The 24,216-nt window shown below is 35.9% G+C and overlaps 1 pseudogene; it reads left to right on the forward strand.

Annotated features, from left to right (window-relative positions):
- The first annotated feature begins 681 nt into the window (after positions 1 to 681).
- Positions 682 to 21,604, forward strand: LOC111434923 (annotated as a pseudogene).
- Positions 21,605 to 24,216: the final 2,612 nt, after the last annotated feature.

The raw sequence follows: 24,216 nt of genomic DNA on the forward strand, positions 1-24,216 counted from the left end.
TAAAGTAGTGATGAATCCATAGAATCATTTTTAAAACTACATCTTCTGATTGGATCTTGATTAATAATGTGTCATAGTATAACATATTTTAATGTGTCATAGTTAACATATTTTATAATTTCAAGGTATATATTCTAAAAAAATATCCTAAACTTTGACATTTGTTTCTTAAATACACTTATTCGTTTTAAAAATTGTAATATTACTTTGAACTATTTGTTTTTGGAGTAGATATTTAGTTAGAATGTTGTAAAAAAAAAAAAAAGACTTCGAACAATGTTGCAGTGATATGAGACAATAGTCGAGACTAAAACCATCATCGTCACACCATTCCAAGCCACTTACAAAATTTTCATCTAAGTTTATGTATTAATCATTGTTAAAATGTTACGCATGCTCAAAGCCATGTGGGTCACTGTGATAGATACATACTCAAAGCCAATGGTTCACTATAATAAATAATAAAAAATTCTTGTGTTCCTCGTGGCCTTCAGTTTTATTACCACAAACAATAAAAAGTTTGAGGAAGATCTAGCGGCGATTCGTTGAAGACAGTAGCGGCCATGTTGATTTTACTTATTATGAGAATTTTGAGACAAGAACAAAGGAAAGCAGTAATGGACAAAGTAACGCCCATTAATACAATGAAGTTGACCTTGTTTGCCCCGTCAAAATATTACGATGGATGAAGGTGACCTCAAAGCGAGAGAAAAAGAAGATAAAGATTATGATAAGGTTTATTTTGAAAGACCTGCAATCAACTGCATTAGATGAAGCACAAATCCAACTTGAGACTAATGAAAAATATAAAAAACAACAAACCAATATTAACGACTAATTCGAGAATGAAAGTACTCCATCGAAGAAATTTATAATGCAAATAATATTCGTTTCTACTCACAATATTATTTTTAAAAAAATATAACAAAGAAGTGTATATCATAGAGTAGTAGATGGCTTTAAGCATGTTGTAAATGGTTCTAATGAAAAATTGAAATAAAAATTTTATGGATGGTATAAATGGTCCAACTAATTTAAGTTTTAAATTTAAATGGATGAAATTAAAATGGTTAAAATTGATGCAATTTTTTTTCTCCACTTATCCAAACACACGTTTATTTCTTTTTGAAAAGCATTGATGTTGAAAATAAAACCAAAACATATCTCTTTCAAGCAATGGTTAGTAGTAGTGGGTCACGGTGCAACACAGCTACCCAGCTGATTAAAAGTTCATGAATGGTACTCTTCAAAAGTATTATTCAACAAGAAGTTAAAAACAAACGATCGTTTCTCTTACTAAAAGAAACATAAAAAAAAGTAACATTAGTCTCTTTCTTCTGTCTTATCGAAGAACTAAGTTGATTAAGGATATGTGAGGAGTTGTTGGTGGCGGGGATGGTTGTGGCGCCCGTAATAACTAAATTGTTTCAGATTTAGTGACCATTGTCATGAAAACCATGAATCCAAATCTCGAAAATATGACCCATTGCCCTTCACCTTTGGCAGGGTTATGTTTAATAGCAAAAAATGTAAGAAAAATCCAGCAGCAACATCATTGAAGGTGGTGGCGGTCAAGGCGATTTTGTCAACTCTGATGGTGAAGAGTTTGTGCGTGACTAAAATGTGGACGAAAACAAGGAAAATAGTGATGAACAAAGCAATGCTTATAAATACATATAACTAGTAGTAGCCGACTTTCTTGGTCTTGTTAATGATCTCATGAAGGATGAAAGATGCACGGATGCCTGAGAGGAAGGAGACATTGATTATTACTAGGCCAACTTCGAAAGTCCTACACTCGTTAAAGAAATCTGGTGCAAATAATATTTGTTCTAAAAAATGTGAAGGAATAAAATAGAATTTTGCTGTAGAACTTAAATTGTAACCAACTCCTTTTTCTTTTAAAATAAGACCACTACTTTATGCATGTCGTCATGACTTTTGTAGATAGAAAAAAATCATTTTAATAATTCACTTTAAAGATTATCCTAAACTTAAATGTTCATAAATACATTTAAAATTTAATAACATAATAACATAAATGAAAAACCAGAACATTTATGTTCATTATGATGTTATGTAGACCCTATTTCTCCATTGTATCCCGCAACCGATTAGCGAGTGCTAACCCAACAAGTCAGGTCTAGGGGTATGCGAGCCTAGTTGGTGGGCTCATGTGTGCATGCGTGGGTCGTGTATAGAGAAGTACTACACATCCAACCTTACTTGAACTGGAAAGCAGCTTAAGACATGCCATGGTGTTTTAAAATGATATGTCCCACCATATAGCATGGGTTCACATTTTCTGACCCCAATAATGAGTTACTTACTAAGTATTTATTAAGTACTCAAGCGTGCTACTCTTATTTTACAAATAAAAGTAAGACACCCATGTACGGATCACAGTGTCGTGATGGAAGTCATAGAACCAGTATGAAAATATTGGTACTCATATCTTTTTAGTAGCCTTAAGTTAGTTCAGCGTTGTTTTAAGTTTATGATATCGTTTATGAAATATTTTAAAGAAAAGTTTTTGCCCTTCCACAAAAATTAAGATTCCAAAACCATGTTGCCTTTGCCCGATGAGGAGGAGAAGTAGTGACACGACTTCATTTTGTTGTAAAATTTTATGGATCATTGATTGGAGATAATATCAATACACGTTTTTCTCCTAATTATTTGAAAATGAGAACATTAATTTATAAAAGGAATTGGGAGAGATAATAGCAATACACTTCTTTCACTTTTGTGTTATAAAGCAATTGAGAGAGATTTGTTTGCTCACAATGTGACAATGGGTCTTCTCCATCTTCCTCATATTTCCTCCATTTCTACTCATACCTCCGAAGAAATATTTCTTCTCATCCTAACGTTTGTGTTCCTTTCCAAATGATTAACCGATCGACTGTTGATACAAAAGTTTATAATACTTTTTATGTTCGTCGGTCTGCAAATTGTTGGGATATGGAGCCTGATGCCTAGATATGGTAGATATATATTTGGATGATATTTCATAAAGATACGATAAAGATATATATGGAAGAGATTTGGTAAAGATTTGATAGGGATATATTTGTTAGATTATATCTCGTTTAAATCTTTGGAAGCCATATTTAGTAAATTGAAACCATATATATACCATTAGTCAGGCTCTCAAAATGTACTTCTCCGTTCTATGTTATTGTACAATATCTGAAAGTCATCAATATAAAACCTTTAGCCAATATTTCTCCTTGTATTTTCTCTCTCTGGTTCTTTGTGTTCATCTTGATCGAGTGTGTGCATTGTTGAGCCATCCTAACAATTGGTATCAGAGCTAACAACTGGTATCGATCCTAATAGCTGGTATCAGAGCGAGGTGAAAGTCACCACGATCTGTGAAGATGGAAAGTTCAAAAATTGGAATTGAGAAGTTCGATGGATCCGATTTCGGTTTCTGGAAGATGCAGATTGAAGATTATCTGTACTAGAAAGATCTTCACGAACCTCTGTTGGAGGTGAAGCAGGATACCATGACCACTAAACAGTGGAAGCTCAAGGATTGACAGCCTTAGGGCTGATTCAGTTGACGCTATCCAGAAACATGGCGTTCAACATTATTAAGGAGAAGACAACGTCAGACCTGTTGAAGGCGCTGTCAAATATGTATGAAAACCCGTCGGCTATGAACAAGGTGTATTTGATGCGGAGATTGTTATGAGTTCTTGTGAGAACTGCGTTATGAGCAAACAGAAACGAGTTAGCTTCACAAAGACTGTTAGAGAATTGAAGAAAAGTACCGGGACAATGAAGCAAGTGGGAGTTGAGGTTAAGTTGCTGAAAGATTCACAGAGTGATGTTGTAGCAGATACTCAAGAAACTCCTGAGACTGTTGTTGAGAAACCAGAGGTGAAGCAAGTGGGAGTTGAGGTTGAGTTGCTGAAAGATTCACATAGTGATTTTGTAGCAGATATTCAAGAAACTCCTGAGATTGTTGCTGAGAAACCAGAGGTGAATCAAGTGGGAGTTGAGGTTGAGTTGCTGAAAGATTCACATAGTGATGTTGTAGCGAATACTCAAGAAACTCCTGAGACTGTTGCTGAGAAACTAGAGGTGAATCATGTGGGAGTTGGGGTTGAGTTGCTGAAAGATTCATATAGTGATGTTGTAGCGGAGACTCAAGAAACTCCTAAGACTCTTGCTGAGACTAGAGGTGAAGCAAGTGGGAGTTGAGGTTGAGTTGCTGAAAGATTCACATAGTGATGTTGTAGTGGATACTCAAGAAACTTCTAAGACTCTTGCTGAGGAACCAGAGGTGAAGCAAGTTGGAGTTGAGGTTGAGTTGCTGAAAGATTCGCCTAGTGATGTTGTAGCTGATACTCAAGAAACTCCTGAGACTGTTGCTGAAGAACTGGAAGACGAGCAAGTGACACCTGAGCAGGTGTTGAAAAGATCATCCAGAGCCATCAGATTACCAGATAGGTATGTACCTTCTTTACACTATCGGTTGGTGACTGATGAAGGGGAACGAAAGCCCCTTGATGAGGCCCTACAGTTGGAGGATACAACTAAGTGGGAGCAAGCAATGGATGATGGGATGTCTAGGCTTAAAAAATGTGTTGCTCTTTCATCTGCTGAGGCTGAGTACGTGGCATTAGCTGAAGCTGGAAAGGAGATGATATGGATGACAGACTATCTAGAAGAATTAGGCAAGAAGCACCACGAGAAGATTCTTCAGGTAGATAGTTAGAGTGTCATGCAGTTGGCAAGGAACCTGGTCTATCATTCAAAACACAGAAGGTGATACCATTTTACTCGGAGGTTAGTTGAAGATGGTGATGTGTTTGGAGAAGATAGAGGGTGCAAGAAATTCAGCAAACATTTTGTGTTGATGTTGGATCATTGAGGTTGTGCAAAGCCTCAATTGGTATGATACAGATTGAGAATGAAATTCTTGGTTGACTGGATTAGTCTCCAAGTGGGAGATTGTTGGGGTTGATTGGACCTGTCTCCAAGTAGGAGATTGTTGGGGTTGACTGGACCTGTCTGAGATTGTTGCGGTTGACTGGACCTGTCTGAGATTGTTGCGGTTGACTGGATCAGTCTCCAAGTGGGAGATTGTTGGGATATGGAGCCTGATGCCTAGTAGAGATATATTTGGAAGATATTCCGTAAAGATATGATAAAGATATACATGGGAGAGATTTGGTAAAGATTTGATAGGGATATATTTGTTAGATTATATCTCGGTTTAAATCTTTGGAAGCCATATTTAGTAAATTGAAACTATATATATATCCCATTAGTCAGACTCTCAAAATGTACTTCTCTTCATTTTCTATTGTTGTACAATACCGGAAGTCATCAATATAAAACCTTTAGCCAATATTTCTCCTTGTATTTTCTCTCTCCTGTTCTTTGTGTTCATCTTGATCGAGTGTGTGCGTTATTGAGCGATCCAAACAATTGGTATCAGAGCTAACAACTAGTATCGATCCTAACACAAATTACCAACCTCTTATTTAGAAGCATGAGTTTGTTGAATCGCTAACGAGTGAATTCACGATAGTGTGTCGATATAATTTAGTTTGTATATTATGAATATGTTTTCTCGAATTATTTTTCACCTATTTATCCACAACAAAGTCATTATTTAATTTCACGGAGAGAATAGTTTAAATAGAAGAGATATGCTAAAAAGAAAAGTGAAAATGTTGTTGAACAAAAAAATGTTACTGGATGGAGATAGTTTGAGACAATTGGAGCTAGTCGACCAACTGCAAAAGCTCGGACTATCATACCACTTCCAAATAGAAATAAATCAAATGTTAGAGAATATGAATGAAGAGTTCCAGAGTGGAAAGGATTTAGAGTGGAACAACAACTTATATGCCACGACTCTTCATTTTAGGATTTTAAGGCAACACGACTATTATATCTCTGAAGGTAACCCATTTCTTTTTCAAATTCCATTCTTATATCCCGTTCTATCAAATAATGTTTCTCCTTGATTATATGCAAATTTCTTCGAGAAGTTTAATGATGAGTTAGAAAATTTTAATAGTATTTGTGAAGAGAAAGATATGGGAATATTATCCTTATACTAAGCTTCCTTTTTAGCAATGGAAGGTGATGGCCTATTGGATGAAGCTAGACATTTTGCCATCCAAAATTTATCAAAATACCTTAAATCGAGTGGTGATGAAATAATTTGTACTATGGGAAGGCATTCTCTCGAACTCCCACTTCATTCGAGAATGCCAAGATTGGAGATTAGATGGTTCATCGATTTATATCGAAGAAAATCCTAACCAAATCGAGTGTTGTTAGATTTGGCCATGTTAGACTTTAATATTGTCCAATCCACACATCAAGATGACCTCAAATATACTTCTATGTAATAAGTTTAATTAATTATCAATTTAAAATGATTTTTTAATTGTCGAAAAAAGTATTTTTAAAAGAAAATATAATCTAGGAAGTGTTTCCATAGAGAACTTTAAGTTATATTCTATATTATTTTTCACCTAATTCTTTTTTAAACATTGAACTTAATATATTGTAATGGTTTATTTAGTATGTACGAAGGTGGTGGAAGAGCACTGAGCTCGGACAGAAACTCGACTTTGCAAGAGATAGATTGATGGAATTCTTTTTTTTTTTTGATCCATGGGAATAGGATGCGAACCTCATTTCAAGAGTATTTAGACAATGCATGGATCACATCCTTGGGAGCTCTTGTTCTCGTTCATGCTTACATCCTTGCCACAAACTCAATAATGAAAGACATTTTGGAATGCTTGGTAGACCATCCTGATATAATTCGACATTCATCTATGATCTTTTGTCTCACCAATGACTAAGCTTCATCAACGGTATTTTTTTAAAATAATATTTTTGTATGCTATTAGTTTCATAATTTTTGAGCATGTGAACGAACAATACTAACAATAATGTTTTCTAAACCATAGGATGAAGTAAAAAGAGGTGAAGCCGCTACGGCCATTCAATATTATATGAATGACACAGATACCTCCAAAACATGAAGCGCAAAAATATATAAAAGAGTTGATTATCGAGTCATGGAAAAAAATGAATGAAATTCAAACTTTGAATTCTTCATCATTTATCTTTAAAGATTTCATTGAAATAGTTTTAAATCTAACATACAGTCTATGAACATAGATGGACACGTATGACTATCAACATAGATGGACACGTATGAAGACCATGAGACTTTATTCATCAAGGCTGCTTAAAGTCATACATATAGACAACAAATATTGTTATTAATGAATGTATTATTGTATTTATTAACCTTTATAAATAGTTTGGATATGCAATTCCAGTGCATAAATGGCTTAAAACTCCCAAATCAATTTGACTTCAAATGTTTGAAGTTTTTGGAATTATTTAATCTTAATTTGCTTTGTCACACTATGCAGAAGTTTATAATAAACATTTTTAAATGAAGGCATGACTTACCATTTAATTCAAAATAAGAAATTTATAATAAAGTCTTTGAATATAAAAAATGAAATAAACCTCTTATCAACTTCTAAATGAAAATAAATGCATACTACATCTCTATCTTGACTTCCATGATTATTACAACATTCACCATCATTCGTGCAGAAATGTTTTATCTTTACTTGAAAAATGTAAGGGTAGCACGTGGCTTAAGTATTTTCTAAAATACTTAGTAAGTCATCCTACTCTTGGGTTTAGCAATGGTATCACACGCATAACATGATTAAGAACTATCTTAAAACTGTCACATAACTTTGAACTCTTTTTAGTTCCAGGCAAGGTTTGATGTGTGGTACTAACACACACACGGCCCACATACACGCATATGGACCCACCAGGCAGGCTCATATATGTACCCCATGGGCCTGACATGATTGGGCTTAATGCATTACACATAGCCCGGCACCACAAAAAAAGAAAGGCTCGAATGATATCCTGGCAAACATAAATATCGAAAATACGCGTCCATACTAACAGAACATAACGAAAACTATCCTGATGCACGTGACACACAAACATGCATAAGGTCTCCATCATTTAGATTTAAAACATAGCATAAACATCATTGGTTTCCTCATTTCATCTATGACACATTCCATACATGAATTATGTAATGACCTAAAATTTTCTACCTAATTTAAGGTCGCTACTGTATACATACCATAAACATTGAATTCGGAAGACTTCATTTAAATTCCATAAAACATAACCTTTAACTTAAAACATAGCCATGGACTTACGTGTTTCAAAAACATCTTTAAAACGACACAACAAAAGACCCGAAATAAAATAAATAAGCGTTTAAGTTTAAAACATCCTATTCTATCCTAAGTCTAAGAAAATAAATACCACTATCTTATGCATGTGTCATGATCTCGAGTTGCGATGCCGTCGTCAGCCGTACAGGAATGTCTTGCCTTAACCTAAAAAATGTAGTAGCACATGGCTTGAGTATTTACAAAAATACTCAGTAAGTGACCCCACTATTGGGGTTAAATGCAACAATCACATGCAATGAAATGATGGTACCTATCTTTCATTTCGTTTCGTTTCGTTTTCCCTACGGTGTTGTCCTAACGGGTAATCGTGGCCGTGTACCATATACTCTACACATAGCCCATACGTGCGAGTATGGGCTCACCAGCTAGTTCGCGCACCGCTGGGCCACTGTCCTTATCCGGTGGGCATACTCTAGGAGCCCCTTATGTCGGGACCCATTAAAACTAGAACCGTCACGGCAGCGCTATACAATGCATAATGATCGTTGTCCTGCCATTGGATGTACACGTCCGCACCCTCGTGATGGGATGGGGGTATCCCCCAGATGCATGAACACACATAATGCATTAGGTCCCCCTATTTCTACATTTATCTTTAATGACCATAGCCCCCCTATTACGATCCAGGCTTCATGTCATTCTCATTTTCATTTCACATTTCATACACATTTCTATTGGGATTATGGTTCCAGACAGTTTACCATGTTTCATGTCATACAATTCAGGCGGTTCACATTCACATATTCCATACAAACATGCCATAATCATTCGAGGACCTCATATCGTTACATGCATTACACATCACATCAAACTAAAAGCATACATAACATACATTCACGTTCACATAACTAGGTACTTAAGCACAATAATCTAGCATACAATGTATCATATCATAAACAAGTCAGAACGTAAACACTTCATAGTCATATCGTTCTCTAACTTACCATAGCCTTAACGTTCTTATACCTATCACAGATATATCATTACGTAACGTACCTTAGTCATATCGTCACAAGAACGTACCCTAACGCTATCGTTCTATCAATCTATCACAAACCTATCCCTTTCTACCCATAACCTAACCGTATTCTTTCATCAATCTCTCCTATCCATAGCACTCTGGTATGTAACCTAACCTTAACGTTTCATGAACGTATCTTACTCCTATCGTTACATTTCAATTTGTGCATCCTTCTCGTATCCTATCTCAAACATATCCTTGAGCACATCGTACCATAATTATTATCATACAAACCACATATTATAACATAACATAACATATAGGAAGCATATCAATCCACAGACAATTCACACATATCAATATATATGACACGTGCAGAACCACAGGCACGTGTCAACATCAAATATAACCATGCCGATAGTAAGGTCACTTACCTGGCTAGCTTAAGTCGTTGTCACGAATATATCTTTACTTAAAGTTCGATTTCGTCCTTTGAAATCCGAGTCAACCTATATGAGCCATGACATTAGTTTTAGGTTTGAACTCTACAACATTATTTCTCTCATTTACATTGGTCTATGGTTAGAAGTCTTAAAATGTTATATATCTATAATTATATTTTTATTAAAAATCTTATTTTTTATGGTTAATGCTCTATAAGAAATAGATAAAGTTATTTTAAGTTATTCTAGGCTTTACTACCCTCTCTATTTACCCTCTATATTTACCTTTTCCTCCATATTTAGTTTGTGGTTTTTAATTCCCTAATTTTTTTTTTATCTTTTGCCTTTTAATTTTGTTCCCATGTATTCCAAATTTTCAGTAGATCCCTGTTTCCAAATCTTTCCTTTATCTTAGTGTTTCCTATTTCTTATGGAGTGTTTCTTATTCAGAAGTTTTTTTGGCCATTCTATCTTTAATCTATTCATTTGACTATGAATAAAATTTAATCTAATATTATTAATCTGACGTGATTTATTGGAATCGTATAAATGATTGACATTTCGTTTCTAACTCAAAGCTAGACCATTGTAATAATTCAATGAAAATCTAACTATAATTTGATGTGATTTCTAAAAAAACAAGATAAAAGAAAATGAAGTTTTAATATATACCTTATCGATGATAAGATCTATCTTCACGTAAATCTCCCGTGAATCTCACCTGCATAAAGGCCATTCTCGTTTTTTTTTTCTCCTCGAGTAAATCTGACCATTATTGTTTTTATGTTTCTTTTTGTGACTTGTTACTTTCAGCCCCAGGGATGGGTTGAGGAGAGATAATTGTGGGAAGGGATGAGAGGTTAGTGGAGAGGAGTGGGGAAATGTTGTTTTTTTTTTTAAATTTATTTATTATTATTATTTTAACTATTTTATAATTATTTTTATTTGTTTATTTCTTTATTTATTTTTAGGCTATTACAAATCATGTATAGATTGTAAACATCATATAATCCGTTACATAATTTTTACATGGCAGAACATAACATTTCTTATCTAGCATTTCATTTCAGTCATAACATGATATAATGGATATGACATACATACATAACATAACATCACATTTCAATACATAAAGCACACAAGCATAGCATAAAATATTATGGTGCCTGCAGGGGTCACGAGGCATGCACCATCATACATCATACAATCATCTCACTCCAACAGTAAAGTCACTTTCCTAATTAGGTTAGGTTGGTGTTACCAATTTATCTTTAATGAATGTTCAATTTTGTTATTTGAAATCCAAGTCAACCTATGTGAGCCAATAACATCAATTTCAAGTTGAAACTTTTGCAAAACTAACTCTCTAAATTTTAAAATGATCTATGTGTTAAACTTCATGCGAACATTAGAGATTTTGTATGATTAAAGTCTTGAAATGTTTATCTATGTCCATACGTATGTACATACATTATTCTTATTAAAGATCCCATTTTCTATTGTTAGTGTTTTAGGGAAGACTTTGATGGAGTTGTTTTAAGTTACAATATTTGTACTTTCTTGCCCTTGACATTTCAAAATTCACTTCATTTTCCATAGCCATCCTCGTTAAAGAGGGTCGTATTAGATCATTTCTTTAGGGACATTGGGTCCACTCAATCATTTAGCCGGTTGTTAATTTATTATTTTTAGAGTTTGTCATCTTCATCTTTTACTAATTTAAGCTCCTTGTAAGGCCTATAAAAGCCACCAAGTATGATAGCGGAAAACAATTTCGTTCAACCGACAATTTAGCCTATGCGTATGAAAATTTTTCTTCACTCAAAGGAATATTGGTATTTGGTGGAGACCGAAATTCGTCCTACAGCAGAAGGAGTGGAGATTACATAAACACAACAAAAAACAACAAAATACCATACCAGAAGCTGAAAGACTTAAAAGTTAAGAAATATTTGTTCCAAGCAATTGATTAAACTATTATGGAAACAATCTTTGAAATCAAATTTGGGACTCTATGAAGCAGCAATTGATTAAACTATTATGGAAACAATTCTTGAAATCAAATTTGGGACTCTATGAAGCAGAAGTACCAGGATTTCACAAGACTCAAGAGAGCACAAATGAAAGAGGGTGAGAGTATTGATGCATATTTTGCTTGAACTCTCACCATGGCAAATAAGATGAAAATTCATGGTGAAAACATGAAACAAGTGGTGATTATTGATAAAAAATTTTAAGATCAATGACCTCAAGGTTTGACTATGTTATATGTTCGATTCAAAAGTCTAATAACATAGACACTTTATCTCTTGATGAATTGCAAAGCACCTTGTTGGTACATGAGCAAAGACGGAATGGTGAGGAAGTACTAAAAGTGATATACGAAAATAGAATTAGTGAAAGAGGAGGTAATCGAGCTCGTGAAGCTTTTCAAGGAAGAGGTAGTGGAAGAGGAAGAGGTAGACATCCATTCAACAAATCTACAGTGGAATGTTATAAGTGTCATAAATTAGGACATTTTAAATATCAGTATCCTCAGAAAGAAGGAAGCAAATTATGTTGAGCTTGAGGAGGAAGAAGAAATGTTGTTGATATAATATGTGGAGCTCAATCAATAAGGGAAGATGTTTGGTTCCTTGACTCGCGGTGGAGTAATCATATGTGTGTAAACAAGGAATGATTCTTAGATCTTGATGACTAATTTTGACAATCTCTGAAACTTGAAATAATTTTAAGATGGTTATGTTTGGAAAAGGAAACATTAGGTTGCAAATTGATGACTAAGGTTTATTATGCAAACAACAAAGTCAACAAATAGGATGCTCATATTGCTTACCAGAATCATGACACAAACTACTACTTGTTTCCAAACAAGTATAAAAAATAACACTCATCTTTGGCACTTTGGCACCCTAGATACAGGCATCTAAGTTTCAAGGGTTTGAAAACATTGTAACATAAGCAAATGGTGTGAGGGTTACCCTAATTGAAGGCATCATCTAAAATATGCTCTAATTGCATGGTGGGAAAGCAATATAGGGACGCTTTTCCAAAGAGAAGTTTAGGGAGAGCAACACAAAGGCTACAATTGGTACATACAAACGTCTATGGACCCATCAGACATCTTTCCAACAGTAGGAAGAGATATTTCGTAAGGTTTATTGATGATTACAGCCATAAGGTGTTGAAGCCGCTACAACCTAACAATAAATATTTCATAAGGTTTATTAATGATTACAGCCATAAGGTGTTGAAGCCGCTACAACTTAACAATAATGTTTTCTAAACCATAGGATGAAGTAAAAAGAGGTGAAGCCGCTACAACCATTCAATGTTTTATGAATGACATAGATACCTCCAAACATGAAGCGCGAAGATATATAAAAGAGTTGATTATCGAGTCATGGAAGAAAATGAATGAAATTCAAACTTTGAATTCTTCACCATTTATCTTTAAAGATTTCAATAAAATAGTTTTAAATCTGGCTAGAATGTCTCACGCAGTCTATCATGGACACATATGAAGACCATGAGACTTTATTCATCAAGGCTGCTTAAAAGTCATACATATAGACAACAAATATTGTTATTATTGAATGTATTATTGTATTTATTAACCTTTATAAATAACTTGGATATGCAATTCCCGTGCATAAATGGCTAAAACTCCCCAATCAATTTGACTTCAAATGTTTGAATTTTTGGGAATTATTTAATCTTAATTTGCGTTGCCACACTAGGCAAAAGTTTATAATAAACATTTTAAAATGAAGTCATGACTTACCAATTTAATTCAAAACAAGAAATTTGTAATAAATAGTCTTTGAATATGAAAAATGAAATAAACCCCTTATCAACTTCTAAATGAAAATAAATGCATACTACATCTCTATTTTGACTTCTATGATTATTACAACATTCACCATCATTCATGCAGGAACGTTTTATCTTTACTTGAAAAATGTAAGGGTAGCACGTGGCTTAAGTATTTTCTGAAATACTTAGTAAGTCATCCTATTGTTGGGTTTAGCAATGCAATCACACGCATAACATGATTAGGAACTATCTTAAAACTATCACATAACTTTGAACTCTTTTTAGTTTCAGGCAAGGTTAGATGTGTGGTACTAACCCACACATGGCCCACATACACGCATATGGACCCACCAAGCAGGCTCATATACGTACCCCATGGGCCTGACATGATTGGGCTTAATGCATTACACATAGCCAGATGCCACAAAAAAGGAAAGGCTCGAATGATATCCTGGCAAACATAAATATCGAAGATACGCATCCATACTAACAGAACATAACGAAAACTATCCTGATGCATGTGACACACAACATGCATGAGGTCTCCATCATTTAGATTCAAAACATAGCATAAACATCATTGGTTTCCTCATTTCATCTATAACACATTCCATACATGAATTATGTATAGATTGTAAACATCATATAATCCGTTTACGTAATTTTTACATGGCAGAACATAATATTTCTTACCTAGCATTTCATTTCAGTTATAACATGATATAATGGATATGACATACATACATAACATAACATCACATTTCAATACATAAAGCACACAAGCATAGCATAAAATATTATGGTGCTTGCAGGGGTCACGAGGCATGTGCCATCATACATCATCCAATCATCTAACTCCAACATACATCATCCAATCATCTAACTCCAACATACATCATCCAATCATCTAACTCCAACAGTAAGTTCACTTTCGTGTAATGTTCAATTTTGTCATTTGAAATCCAAGTCAACCTATGTGAGCCAATGACATCAATTTCATGTTGAAACTTCTGCAAAACTAACTCTCTAGATTTTAAAATGGTCCATGTGTTAAACTTCATGCGAACATACATTATTCTTATTAGAGATCGCATTTTCTATTGTTAGTGTTTTAGGGAAGACTTTGATGGAGTTATTTTAAGTTACAATATTGGTACTTTCTTGCCCTTAGACATTTCAAAATTCACTTCATTTTCCATAGCCATCCTCATTAAAGATGGTCATATTAAATCATTTCTTTAGGGATGTTAGGACGGCTCGATCATTTAGTGGGTTGTTAATTTATTATTTTTAGAGTTTGTCATCTTCATCTTTTAACTAATTTAAGCTCCTTGTAAGGCCTATAAAAGCCACCAAGTTATATTGTTTTTTAATGCAATTGATTTTGAAATTTCCTCTGGGTGAGTTTTGTGTGTTCATTACATTTGGGATCAGAGCCACATCACAAGGCTTGACTTGACTGTGAAAAGAAACTATAGTTTTCTTAAGAAAAAAAAGAGTGAGCTGAAAAAGATTCAAAGTATGGCAGCGAAAAACAATTTCGTTCAACCGACAATTCCTAAGTTTGATGGCCGCTATGATCATTAGTCTATCCGTATGAAAATTTTTCTTCACTCAAAGGAATATTGGTATTTGGTGGAGACCGGAATCCCTGCTGCAGCAGAAGGAGTGGAGATTACATAAACACAACAAAAAACAATTGCATACCAGAAGCTGAAAGACTTAAAAGTTAAGAAATATTTGTTCCAAGCAATTGATTAAACTATTATGGAAACCATCCTTAAAATCAAATTTGGGACTCTATGAAGCAGAAGTACCAGGATTCTACAAGACTCAAAAGAGCACAGATGAAAGAGGTTGAGAGTATTGATGCATATTTTGAAAACATGTTGAAAACATGAAACAAGAGGTGATTATTGAAAAAAAAATATGGAGATCAATGACCTCAAGGTTTGACTATGTTATATGTTCGATTGAAAAATCTAATAACATTGACATTTATCTCTTGATGAATTGCAAAGCACCTTGTTGATACATGAGCAAAGATTGAATGGTGATGAACAAGTACTAAAAGTGACATACGAAAATAGAATTCGTGGAAGAGGAGGTAATTGAGCTCGTGAAGCTTTTCGATGAAGAGGTAGTGGAAGAGGAAGAGGTAGACATCCATTCAATAAGTCTACAGTGGAATGTTATAAGTGTCATCAATTAGGACATTTTAAATATCAGTGTCCTCAGTGAGAGAAGGAAGCAAATTATGCTGAGCTTGAGGAGGAAGAAAAAATGTTGTTGATGTAATATGTGGAGCTCAATCAATAAGGGAAGATGTTTGGTTCCTTGACTTCGGTGGAGTAATCATATGTGTGCAAACAAGGAATGATTCTCAGATCTTGATGACTAATTTTGACAATTTGTGAAACTTGAAATAATTTTAAGATTGTGTTTGGAAAAGGAAACATTAGGTTGCAAATTGATGGAGTCACTCAGGTAATCACTGATCTTTTCTATATACCTGAGTTGAAAAACAATCTAATAAGTCTTTGGCAATTCCAAGAAAGAGGTGTATCTGTTTTGATAGAACTTGGAGAGCGCAAAAATCTATCATCCCAAGAAGAGATTTATTACACAAGCAACAAAGTCTACAAATAGGATGCTCATATTACTTACAAGAATCACGACACAAACTGCCACTTGTTTCCAAACAATTATAAAAAATAACACTCATCTTTGGCACCCTAGATATAGACACATAGGTTTCAAGGGTTTGAAAACATTGCAACATAAGAAAATGGTGTTAGGGTTACCCCAATTGAAGGCATCATCTAAAATATACACTGATTGCATGGTGGGAAAGCACCATAGGGACGCATTTCCAAGGAGAAGTTTATGGAGAGCAACACAAAGGCTACAATTGGTACATGCAAACGTCTATGGACCCACAAACCTCTTTCCAACAGTAGGAAGAGATATTTTATAAGCTTTATTGATGATTATAGCCGTAAGATGTTGATATATTTTCTTGCTGAAAAATTTGAAGTCTTTACTATCTTCAATAATTATAAAAATCTTGTGTTAGGGTTACCCCAATTGAAGGCATCATCTAAAATATACACTGATTGCATGGTGGGAAAGCACCATAGGGACGCATTTCCAAGGAGAAGTTTATGGAGAGCAACACAAAGGCTACAATTGGTACNCTCTTTCCAACAGTAGGAAGAGATATTTTATAAGCTTTATTGATGATTATAGCCGTAAGATGTTGATATATTTTCTTGCTGAAAAATTTGAAGTCTTTACTATCTTCAATAATTATAAAAATCTTGTTGAGAAAGAGACTCGAGATTTTATTCATTGTCTGTGTACAAATAGGGGTGTTGAGTTCACCTCTCATGGGTTGACAGAGATGATCAAGATTTACATGGGAGAGGGGAGAATGATTTGAGATTTCTCCATAAGTTATATCTCAAATCTTCTTTTCTTTTATCCAATTATTTAGTTTTATTTAGCAATTTAATTAGAAAGATACGTCATGATCAATAGCAGAAACAAAATAGAATCGATTAAATTGGCCAGAAGTAATTGAAAAGAAGGGATTAAACAGATTTAACCAATCAGAATTTCTTCTCTCCTCCAAAAACAAGCACAAAAAGGGTTCAGATTAAGTTTTGTTTTGGTAGAAAGAGATATTTTGCTAAAAAGAGATATTGCATTTGAAAGGTCAGTAGTTTTTCTTTTATTTTATTTAATGACATTAAATGTCATTCTCAAACAGAGAGATAATTAAGAGAAAGAAAACACAGTTAAGAGACAGAGAGGGAAGACTTTGAATATAATTGAAAATTATCTGGAAAATGTTAAAAGGTATTAAACACCATCAGAGAAAATAGAATATCTGGGAAATTTTAATGAGTATTAAATGGTTTGTATGAAAATAATACTATAACAAACATATATAAATATTTCAACACCTAGCTCAAGCAAAGACTCTAACGTTCACATGAAGTATAACACATGGGTCAACATAAATTAGAGAAATAAATTTATAGAGTTCAAACTTGAAACTGATGTCATGGGCTCACATAGGTTGACTTGGAGTTCAATGGACTTTCATCAAGGATAACGACGGAATCGAACTTTCATTAAGAATATATCACGTCTTAAGCTAACCAGGTAAGTGACCTTACTATCGGCATGGTTATATTTGATGTTGACACGTGCCCTGTGGTTCTGCACGTGTCATATATATTGATATGTGTGAATTGTTTGTTGATCGATATGCTTCTTATATGTTATGTTATGTTATAATATGTGGCTTGTATGATAATAATTATGGTACGATGTGCTCAAGGATATGTTTGAGATAGGGTACGAGAAGGATGCACAAAACGAAATGTAACGATAGGAGTAAGATACGTTCATGAAACGTTAGAGTTAGGTTACATACCGGAGTGCTATGGATAGGAGAGATTGATGAAAGAATATGGTTAGGTTATGGGTAGAAAGGGATAGGTTTGTGATAGATTGATAGAACGATAGCGTTAGGGTACGTTCTTGTGATGATATGACTAAGGTACGTCACGTAATGATATGTCTGTGATAGGTATAAGAACGTTAAGGCTATGGTAAGTTAGAGAACGATATGACTATGAAGTATTTACGTTATGACTTGGTTATGATATGATACATTGTATGCTAGATTGTTGTGCTTACGTACGAAATCATGTGAATGTGAATGTATGTTATTTAAGCTGCTTAGTTGATGTGATATGAATGCATGTGACGATGTGTGGCCCTTGTACGATTATGGCTTGTTGTATGAATATTGAAATGTAACTGAATGAATTGTATGACATGAAATACGGTAAATTGCATGATACATAACCCTGCTAGGAATATGTATGATGTAACGAAATGAGAATGAGAATCACATGTAAGCATGAAAACGTGACACGGGGTTATGTTCATTAAATGATGGCTGTAGGACTAGTGGGACCTCATGCATATTGTGTGATCATGCATTTGGGGGGATACCCCTATCCCATCACGAGGGTACGGACGCGTACATCCAAATGGTAGGACAACGATCGTTATGACCTGCATAGCGCTGCCGTGACGGTTTTAGTTTTAACGGGTCCCGGTGGGCCCCCAGAGCATGCCCACCGGCTAGGGACAGTGGCCCAGCGGTGTGCGAACTAGCTGGTGAGCCCATACTCGCACGTATGGGCTGCGTGTAGAGTATATGGTACACGTCCACGATTACCTGTTAGGATTACACCGTAGGGAAAACGAAACGAAACGAAATGAAACGAAAGATAGGTCTCATCATTTCATTGCATGTGATTGTTGCATTTAACCCCAATAGTGGAGTCACTTACTGAGTATTTCTTTAAATACTCAAGTCATGTGCTACTACATTGTTAAGGCAAGGCATTCCTGTATGGCTGACGATGGCATCGCAACTCGAGATCATGGCACATGCATAGGATAGTGGCATTTATTTCTTAGACTTAGGATAGAATAGGATGTTTTAAACTTAAACGCTTGTTTATTTGATTTCGAGTCTTTTGTTGTGTCGTTTTAAAGATGTTTTCGAAACACGTAAGTCCATGGTTGTGTTTTAAGTTAAAGGTTATGTTTTATGGAATTTAAATGAAGTCTTCCGCATTCAATGTTTATGGTATGTATACAGTAGCGACCTTAAATTAAGTAGAAAATTTTGAGTCGTTACACTAGATATTCTAAGGAGCCACCAAAGAAAATTTGTAATAATTCAGATACTTGAAGCTGAAGAACCGAGACCCCAAACATCGACCAAGAGTAAGTAGCCAATTCAATTTTTTTTTTGTATGAAATGTTTGTAGGAATAATTTAGAATTTGAAATAAACATTAAGCTAGTAAGAAATAAAGAATTCTGATGAGTTAAAGAATCTAAACAGAAGGGTTGATTTGGTGAAAGAATTAAAATAAATACAGAAATGAAAAGGGAAGGGAAGTTTAAATTTAACTGAGTAAATATAGAGTAAAAGAAAAGATTTGGTGATAAAATTGAGGAAATATTATGTCAAAAAAACTCTATTAAATTTTTTAATATAACGATGACAATATTTTCTATAAAACAGTAATAATAGAAAATAATATCTTTAATGAAAATAGAATTATATAAATTGTACCCATAAAGTCTATACGGCTCACATGAAGTTTAACATGTGGACTATTGTAAAATTTAGAGAATTGAAATTGAAATTGATGTCCTGGTTCATATAGGTTGACTTGGATACAAAGGAAAAAATCGAACTTTCTTAAGATAAATTGGTGACACCAGCCTAAGCCAATTTGGTAAGTGGTCTTACTATCGGCATGGTTATATTTGATGCTGACATGTACCCTATGGTTCTGTAAGTATCATAAACTTGATATGTGTGAATTGTTTATGAATTGATATGACTATGATATGTTATGTATGTGTTATGATATGTGAATGATATTATAACTCTTACGTCATGATGTGTTCGATGATACGGGTGAGATAGGATACGAGAAGGATGCAATAAACGTAATGTAACGATATGACTAAAATATGATTGACATAGCAATATGGTTAGGTTGTGTATAGAAAAGAATATGATTATGATAGATTGATAGAGCGATATGGTTAGGATACGTTCCTATAACGATATGACTAGGATACGTTCATGAAACGATATGGTTAGGATGCGTCTTGTAGCGGTAATACTAGGATACATTCATGAAATGATATGATTTAGGATATGTTGGAAAACAATATGACTAATGTTTGTTCATGAAATGATACGATTTTGAGATGTATAAGGACGATAAGACTATGAGAAGCTTAGGAAACGATATGGCTAGGATATGAATATGGAAACGATATGACTAAGATATATTCATGAAATGATACAATTATGAGATGTATAAAGATGATAGACTATGACAAGTTTAGGAAACAACATTGCTAAGACATGCATATGGAAATGATATCACTGTGAAGTGTTTACAAAATGATATGATTATGATGCGCGGCAACCTACACTGCGGTTGTCTGTGCCTTTAAAGATGCTAGCGTCTCTATCCACCAAGCGCACTGCGCAATCGGCCTAGGATGGCATCAAATCCCGTCGGGGTTGGTGTGCAGCAATAGCGGAAGGAGTTCTCGAAGATCCACTCTCAAAATATACTATAAGGGGTTATGACTAGTTGTCAACTTCTCCCTACCCGAGTAAGCCATTGTTGTTGCCTTTTGCTTACCTTCCCATATAACACTAATTTCAATTTTTCAAATCTTGCTTTCAAAACAATCTTTCAAAATCTCTCTACCCCTGTTTTCTAAAATTTTCTTCTTGAACCAGGGTGAGAGGCTCGAGCATACGTCGCTTGGCCGTAGGTGACACAAGAACGAATAGGCTTAACTCACTTATTGGTGGAAAGTGAGTGCCGCACAATCGCAAGTCTGTCGCCATCAAAGTGCGATTGTGACAAGTGGTATCAGAGTTTTGTTAGCTCTGTGACATATTAAGGACCGAAACCATGTCGACGACAAAGTCGACACCCAAATCACAAGTCGACCGACTTACTTTGATAGAGGAGGAAATGCTGTTCCTCAAATAAGTCCCTAACACCATCTGCTTCCTGGAAGCACGAGTGACAGAATTGAATTAAAAAGTTGAGGCTCGACGCAATGGGCAACCGCATGGATGGGTTGCCAATCAAAGAACTAATGTTCCAAATGGACTCGCTCGAAGAAAGAGTTGCTCCTACGAGTAACTCAAGACCTGCTGGTAGCCCCAATAGCTCTATCGCGTACAAAGAGGGACATAGCGAAGAGTTCGACGAGCTACAAAATACCATGATGAAGTTATTTAATGGATTAGCTGATGAATTCAAAATAACGATCGATGCCGTCCAAGAAAAGATGGTTGAGATGAACACTCGTATTGGGGTGACCATGAAAGCCGTGGAGAACGTCACTTCAGGGCAAACTCAGACAAGACCCAACAAACTGAAGTTCCGAGACCCCAGAGCCTTCAAAGAGAATCGGGACGCCAAAGAGTTGAACTTTATCTTCGACGTCGAATAGTATTTCAAAGCAACAGGAGACTGCTGTACCGAAGACGTAAAAGTTACAGCAACCACAATGCATCTCATAGACGATACAAAGCTTTGGTGACGTTTGAAGGTGCAAGACATTGAAAATGGATTATGCACCATCGACTCGTGGGAAGACCTCAAGAGAGAGTTGAGGGACCAATTCTTCCCCAAAAACGTAGAATACATAGCAAGGGAAAACTGCTAGCACTAAAACAAACTAGAAGCATAAGAGAATATTTCAGGCAGTTCTCGACCTTGATGTTGGATATTAGGGGCATGTCAGGGAAAGACAAGACATTCCTCTTCATAAATGGGTTGCAACCTGGGCCAAAACAAAAATATACGAGAAAAGGTTTAAGACCTAGCTACTGCAATTGTCAGCACCGAAAGACTCCTAGACTTTGGAAGCGAATCAAGTTTCAAAAGAAAAACAACAAAAACCCCCCCAAACACTAGGGGCAAAGCATATAAGCTGCAGAGTCATCGAAACAAAGGTCCCAATAGGCCAAATGGAAATAACGACAGACCAAATGGATGGGCAGATAGACCTCCTCAGAATAATTAAGCGGGGATATCTCGAGGACCTTACCGTCATAACAACTACCCGACGACACCTTTACAGTGCCTGTTGTGTAAAGGCCCCCACAAAATGTTCTATTGTCCTCATCGGGCCTCTCTCAATGTACTCCAAGTGTCCATTCAAGAGAGAAACGATACAAGAGTCGAGACTACACAAGACAAGAGGGAAGATCAAGACAACCCCCGAATGGGTGCGCTTAAATTCTTGTCAGCCCTCCAACGGAAGGTCGACCTAAAGGAGATAATACAAAAAGGGCTTATGTTCATAGACGCAGCAATAAACTCATGACTGAGCAAGAGCACCTTGATAGACTCAGGTGCAACCCATAACTTCATCGCCGACCAAGAAGTCCAAAGATTGGGACACACATAGAAAAGGACCCCTAAAGAATGAAAGTTGTCAACTCCGAGGCCTTACCTATTGTGGGAGTCTCCAAAAGAGTCCCCTTGAAATTATGAGCCAGGTCAGGAGAAATGGACCTTGTCGTGGTTCGTATGGACGACTTCGACGTGGTACTTGGGATGGACTTCCTCCTAGAACACAAAGTTAACCCAATGCCACTGGCGAAATGCTTGGTGATTACCGACCACAACCCCCACAGTAATACCTACAAACATCAAACAACCAGATAATCTTAGAATGATCTCTATCATATAATTGAAAAGAGGACTCGCACGAGAGGTGTCGACTTTGGCAAAACACGTCGACAAAAAATAAACGGCGAAGAAAGTTCCTTCGAAGAAATAATAGCGGAAAGTAAAAAGAGAGAGGGAGAGAATTTTTGTTGAAGACCCGATGTTTTATTTCTCATCAGTTGAATTCTTTAAATAAAAAATATAATTACAAAAATAGAAAGAGTGGGCTAAAACTTCGCCCAAAGTTAGCCAAAAATGGCCGGCCAAATTTACGCTCTTCCATTAGCTTTTATTTAATAATCTCCTCCTAAAAGTTGTGCTATATCTACCTTATTATTTGAACTCCGATCTTTGAGCGTAGTTCTTCAAATTTTACCCGCGCCAGGGACTTGGTGAAAATGTCTCCAAGTTATTTCTCTGTTCGGATGAAATCAATCTTGATGAGCCCTCGATCTGCACATTCTCGAATGTAGTGGAATTTGATTTCTATGTGCTTGCTCCGGTCGTGCAAAACTGGATTTTTGATCAGGGAGATCGTAGCTTTGTTGTCCACGTATAACATTGGTGGATCGCTTTCTCTCCCGATGAGTTCTTCCATTAGTCGCGCAAGCCAGACCCCCTGTGTTGCTGCCATCGAAGCGGCGATGTATTCTGCTTCGCAGGAAGACAAAGCAACTACCTTTTGTTTTGTTGATTGCCAGCAGATCGCGCCGCCTGAGAGGAAGTGGATCATTCCGCTGGTGCTCTTACGATTATCAACGTCACCGGCCATGTCACTATCACTATAGTCGACTAGCTTGAGTTTCCCCTTTCCCCTCCCTGCGCAGTATCTTACACCCCAGCCTCTAGTTCCGGCTACATAGCGCAGGATGCGCTTGACAGCCACTAGATGCTCCTCCCTAGGTGCTTCCATAAACCTACTTACATATCCAACAGAATAAGCAAGATCAGAACGAGTGTTTACCAGATAGCGTAGACTCCCGACAATGCTGCGGTAATTGGTGGAGTCGACTATCGTCATAGTGTCATCCTTCCTCAGCTGGAGTCGGGCCTCCATTGGCGTCCTTGTAGGGTTACTGTCTGCTAGCCCAACAGTATCCAACAGCTTCTTTGTGTACGCACTTTGACAGATGGTGATGCCGGCAGTACTCTATTGCACTTCGATGCCGAGGTAGTAGCTGAGTACGCCGAGATCGCTCATCTTGAAGTTCTTTGACATCTCCCTCTTGAATCTTCCGAGGACTTCCATGTCGCCTCCAGTGATTATGAGGTCGTCAACGTACACTCCCACGATAAGTACTGCTCGTCGTTGCCGTGCATGTACATGTCATGCACAGAGGCACAACGCTTGAAATTCAGTGACAGTAGGGTACTGTCGAGCTTCGC

The sequence above is a fragment of the Cucurbita moschata genome, unplaced genomic scaffold (genome assembly GCF_002738365.1).
Source record: "Cucurbita moschata cultivar Rifu unplaced genomic scaffold, Cmos_1.0 Cmo_Scf00047, whole genome shotgun sequence".
NCBI classification, from domain to species: Eukaryota; Viridiplantae; Streptophyta; class Magnoliopsida; order Cucurbitales; family Cucurbitaceae; genus Cucurbita; species Cucurbita moschata.